The sequence below is a fragment of the Lepidochelys kempii genome, chromosome 1, assembly GCF_965140285.1.
Source record: "Lepidochelys kempii isolate rLepKem1 chromosome 1, rLepKem1.hap1, whole genome shotgun sequence".
In the NCBI taxonomy this organism is placed as follows: domain Eukaryota; kingdom Metazoa; phylum Chordata; order Testudines; family Cheloniidae; genus Lepidochelys; species Lepidochelys kempii.
Window position 1 is genome coordinate 236198435 of NC_136380.1, and position 6223 is coordinate 236204657.

Genomic DNA, 6223 nt, shown 5'->3' on the forward strand with positions numbered 1-6223 from the left:
AACCAGCAGCCAATCGGGGGCTGTGGCCATTCTGTCAGTTCCAAGGCAATGCAGCTGGGCTCAATTGGTTGCCTATCAGCAAAGTTAGTCACAGTGCAGGCCAGCAGCTGGTCCTTGCTGCTCTGGTCCCTGGCGGAGCGCCTCATTTGGAGGCAATGAAGAGATAGGAGTTTGAGGGGTGACTTCTTTATCTGCCCTAGCTTCCTGTACCTCAAACTTCTCCTTGTCCTGAGGACCCAAGCTGGGGAGAAGATTGACCATCTCTAGCCTCCCAATGTGTTGGAGTCGGTGGTCTGGCAAATTGCTGTCAGTACAGAACCCAGGTATTGCAGTATGGCCACTGAAGGGGGCCAATATGGAAGGGGGGTAGCATCCAGAGTTGGTCCCACCAGTCTTGGTGTTGAGGACAAGGGTCTTCCCTAATTATGTCAAAGAATGGGTTCCTGTATGAATGGGTAAGAGAACCCTGCACGGAGACGCATGAGACATAAGGGAAATCTTCCTCCTTCTCTTTGGAATCCTCCAGTGGGCATGGGGCACCAGCAGAAAAGGGAGGAGAGTCTGGTCATACCAGAGAGCGATGGTCATCCAGAAACCAGGATCACAGTACCAAGAGGCATTCAGTAAGTATGAGCAGTGAAGATTCTGATTCATCTCCCACTGACATGTCCTTTGAGTACCTGAATTTCTGTGGGACTGAGTGGAGGATCAGTACCAATGGCAGAGTATGCTGGGCAATTGATGCAAATGGCACCATAGATTTAAAGCATACTGAAGTCGGCACCAATGGTTTCTGACATTTCAGTTTGCATGGTAATGCAAGTCCTGACTGGGGAAGTACCGATGGCGGAGCCATGTTTGATGGTACCCGTCTGGAGAAGTGCTTATCTTTGCCCTCCTTGTTCCTTGTAGATGGTAGTGGGGCTCTGTTGGAGCCATGTTTCTCTTTGGAGCTCTGGGACTTCCCAGCCCCACCAGTGCCAGAAGAGGAGTCTTTCACCTCTACAGTACCTAGACGAGAGGTCGAGGCTTCTGATACCACGGACCAACGTCTTTTGGGAGCAACCTCCTTATGATGGGAGTCAGCGCTCCTTTTGTTAGGAGCCTTCACAGACGACTCAAGAATCTTCCCCTTCTTAAGGGAGATCTGCATCATGTTCAAAGGGGCACTAGATCTGCCTAGAAACTGATGTCCGGGGTGGAGGCCTCCTGACCTGACTCTGAAGCAGGTCAAAGGGATCGCTCCATTAGCAGGAGTCTCAATTTTATCTCCTAGTTCTTCTTTGCCCTGAATTTAAGTCCCAGGCAGAAGTTGCACTTCTACGAAATGTGTTACTCTCCAAGTTAGAGGACACACTTAAAGCAGCAGTCGCTGACTGGGATATCCCATCAGTAAGAAAGCCAGACTCCCTGGTGGGAGGAAAATGAACAAAGTTAATCCTCTCACTACTTATCTACTATCTATCTAACTAACTAATATTAAACTATAAACAAGGAGTTAGCTGAAGTATGCTCAAGGTGGATGTACTAGGGCTCTGTTTCAGGCCGAGGTGGTTGAGAAAAAACGGAGCACAGTTTGCCCTTTCAGCCCTATATAGCCTCAGTGTGTGGTACAAGGATCTTTAGAATGTGTGGATAGGCTGGACAGACAATGCTAATGGAAAATTTATGATAAACTCCAAAACAATATTATCTCCAGTTATACACAAAATAAAAAGGGACAATTTTTATACTATATTTTCCTTGTATCTTCATTTATGTCGGTGTTATCCAGAAAGAAACTTAAGAGTTGTGAGAACAATTTGTTCATCTTGTGGTTTCCACAGGTACTGTGGAAACACATCTCAACTGTAGTAATGTATGCAGGCCATAGCAAGAGCTGTGAGAAACGTTTGTAGTGAAACCTGAAACCACACACAACTCACCTGATTTCATCTTTTCTTCTAACCCCAAAACTCAGACCAAGTTTGTCAAAAGTAGGGATGAGCTTGAACCAAATTTCTGGATCCCAGAGCTCCTGACTATCAGAGAAGTTCAGATCCAAAGCTAAACTTTGCTTCAGGCTGTGTTTCCATAATGGATCAGATCAAAACCTTGGATCTGAATGTCCATGAATTTTGGGAAATTCTATCTTTGGTACTTATACAGCCCCAATACCATCGTGTCTGAGCACCTCAATATCGATCATGTATTTATCCCTGCAACACCGTGCTAAGATAAGGAAGCACTATTCACCCATTTTACAGATGGTCACCCAGCTATAATGCAAAGATATAGAATCATAGAAGATCACAGAATCACAGAAGATTAGGGTTGGAAGAGACCTCAGGAGATCATCTAGTCCAACCCACATATGGTGGGCCCAATGCAGTGGGATTACACTTGCTTGCATCAGCTCTGAATTTGAACCAGTGAGTTAAGCCTCCTCCTGAGGTCTTCACCCACTGCTATTTTGCTCTAGTGTTTGGCCAGCAGCTGGCAGATACAGAAACAAATAGGCAGAATGCATGGGATCAAGAGTCATAAAGATAGCTCAGGTTTCAGAGTAGCAGCCATGTTAGTCTGTATTCACAAAAAGAAAAGGAGTACTTGTGGCACCTTACAGACTAACAAATTTATTTGAGCATAAGCTTTCGTGAGCTACAGCTCACTTCATCGGATGCATTCAGTGGAAAAGATAGCTCAGACTGTCTTAATTTAAAAAACACACTTATGGCAATGCAGCATACTCACTACTGTAACTTACAACAGAACCACAACTATAGCACAGTGCCTTGTGCTCTACATACATATTTTGAGAGGTATTGAGCACTTGCAGCTTCCAGTGACTTCCTTGGAAGAGGTGGGTGTTCAGCATCCCTCAGATTTAGGCTAAGGACCTTTAAATGGAAAAGAAAAGAATAATCAGTCTATTATTGTGGAGGTGATTGCAACATTAGAAAGTGAGCTGTACAAGTTGTATTCATTGTTAAGCCATGAAATCTGTCACCATCTACAAGGAAGTAATTTCAAAATGTTGTTCTATGGTCATCTAAAGTTCCACCAATTTATACGATAAATGCAATTCTTCTCAGTGACATTAGGTTCATTTTTTCTTTTTGGTTCATAAACAAAAGATATCAGGAAGGAACGGTGAAAAATATCAAGGCCCAAATGATGTTCCAACACCTGTTGAATATCAGCAAAACTATAGCTATGAAAATGTCCATTGTATCACAAGAGAAAGAGTAAGACATGTTTACTGTGTTAATAGTGACATTTTGCACTAACTGTACATAGTGCCTTTCATCCAAAGATCTCAAAGTTATTTATAACAGTATATCTTTATAGAATCCAGGTTTGCTACATAATAATTAATAATATCTACCATTATTACCATTGCTTTTCATCTAGATTTGTAAGTGCTTTTACAAAAGTGGGCAACCAGTAGCATTATCATCACCATTTTACAAATGAGGGAACTGAGGCACAAGAAGGTTAAATGACTGGCTCAAGGTCACAGAACGAGTTACTGGCAGTCTGGAATCCAGGTCACCTGGGTCAGGATTTTCAAAAATATATTTTCACAAATATACCAATGAAAAATTCACTTTCCACAAAACCGAAATTTTCCGTGGGAAAATTTAAATTTGACAAGAAAATGTTGATTTTCTGTAGGAAAGTTCCCAACTCTCCAGCTCCCCTGGTTCTTAGCAGCTCACCAGGTGGGCTGCTGGGGAGTCCAGGATTTCAAGACTTTCAGGCTTTCCAGCTATGCAGTAGCCTGCCAGACAGGCTGCTGTGGATTCACTGATCCCAGGGTGTCCAGGTTCCTGGCTCTGCTGTAGTCCACCAGGCAAGCACCCAGGGATCCCGGGAAGCCTATTTTAGTTCAGAAATACTGAAATGTTTCCACAGCAAGAATATATTGGTGTTTCAAAAACAAAATATTGTGGAATTTCAGCTTTGTGATTCAGGACAAAAACATTTCCTGAACACACACATTTTTTGGGTGAAAATATAGAACTGAAATTCCACTTCCCCACCACCTCTAGTAGTGGATAAGGCAGGGGACTGCAGAAAGAGAAAAGATGGTCTCTTATGGTTACGACAGTTGTATACTGCTCTAGGGAACTGGTTTCTCTCCCTGCATCTGACACACGTTTCCTATGTGAGGCTGGGCAAGATACTTAATCAAAACTTTTCACAGGTGGCCACTAATTGTGTGTTCCTCATTTTCTGGGTGGCCAACTTGAGACTGTAGGGTCTGCTCTGAAAAAGTGCTGAGCGCTCACAGCTGCAAGTGCAGTCAATGGGAGCTGTGCTTTGAATATATGAAGTGCTATAGAATGCTAAGTGCTCTGAAATATCAGGTCCTAGGCATCTCAAATATGGCACCCTAAATAAGTGGAAGCTTCCCTGCCTCACAGAAGAGTTGTGAGGCTAGATTCATGAATGTTTGTGAAGCTCTTGGATACGCTAGTGGTGAGCACCAGGCCTTAGAAAAGCACATGAGGAAACAGATGATTCTGTCTTCAAAGCAGGACTTGAATAATCTGCAGTAAACATGGCCTAGGGCCACACATTCAACAATGTGGATAAAACGAAATTACTGAATAGGTGCTCATTAAGTGAGTGCTGTCCATCCTTTGTACTGACTGAGGCATGGGTCCTCTGGGAAAAAATAGTATGTGATCATGTAATTAAAGACCGTATCACGGTGCATTTGCACAAAGGGGCCAAGTTAACATTGCACAGGCAACCTTAATTCTGGCATTTCCTAACTTTTGAATGCTTACCTTTGCAACCTTAATACTGTTCCTTAAATATAGCTTTTTTGTATGTATGTAACATTACACATGCTAGTGAATTGGGTAGTTTCTGCATGTACAGATATAACCTCTTTCACTTGATTTAACTCTTCCTTTAATTGGCTATGCACAGTCAAAGCTAGGTCAGGCTGTAATAATGAGCACAGACTTGTACAGAGCACATAGCTTCAATTCTACATAACCTAGTTACACTTTCTGTAGGTCAGCCAAAATGCCTAATTTTATAGAGATATGCCCTACAATTTCCGTACCGCACAAACAAACAATAATAATACTCTGAGATTTTCTGATAGATGTGCAATCTTCTGTATGCATTAAATAAGCCTCAGTATTCCTTTGGAGGTAGGTTCCCAGAGATGAAGAAAAAGGACCCTATGTAAAGGATCTTTACTTATCTCAAAAGGGATGTTGAGGCTTTTTTAATATGTGTAAAGTACTTTGATATCTTCCAGTAAAAAATACGATGGTTATATATATACACAAATTACTTCACCTTTGAATAAAATACAGCCACTTCTGGGATTCAGCACAGCAACTGTTCAACAACTCCTATAAATACGACACACAAGCATCAGGCTGGAAGAGAAGAAGATTAGTGTACCTAATTGAAAATACAGCTGGAAATTAGGGAGGCAAAATGTAATTACCCAAGCTGGAATTTTGTCAGTGCACCAGGATCAGCATCCCTTTCTATGCAAAAAGTGTGTTGGCATGTTTAATGACCGGAAGTAGTCAGGACCTCAGTTCTTTCTCTCATCCAAAATAGGTCAACTCTAGCAAGCAGGTTGATGGGACACTGGTACAGTATGGACTCCAGGACAGCTTGTATTAAAAATACAAGAAAGAAATTACTTCCATATTTACTTTGACATGTTAATTAGAGTTGGTCCAAGAGAGTGACTAATAAAGCTATGTTCCACTGTTAGAGAAATTTGTATTTTTAACTACATTCTTGAACAGATTTCAATGAATCAACTTTTCATTTTGCAAAACTAGGAATGGGTAGGATTTCTGACTTTCCAAATTTGAAAAGCAAAAATGATGACAGACACTTTCTTTTCATTGTGAATACCACATCCTTTTATGTTGCCTGGTTTCACATTATTGTAGCAAGCACATTATTAGACTAAATAAAGCTAAATAAATATCTCAGGCTTCAAAACACATGTGTAACTCAAACAACGACAGAGCTAATAAATAGTTTAGTGTTGAAATGGCATGAGCTCAGCATATTACTGTAGCAAGATCCAAATTTACAGCCACTGAGTTTACAATGTGCAGTTTCAACTTTCTTGTTTTCCCATAAATATTCTGTAGCTGTGCAAACATTGATGTGATCGTGTTATTGTCAGAGGAATGGGAATTCTCTGTAACTTCATTACAATAAATTAGGGCACATTTGTTGAATCGCT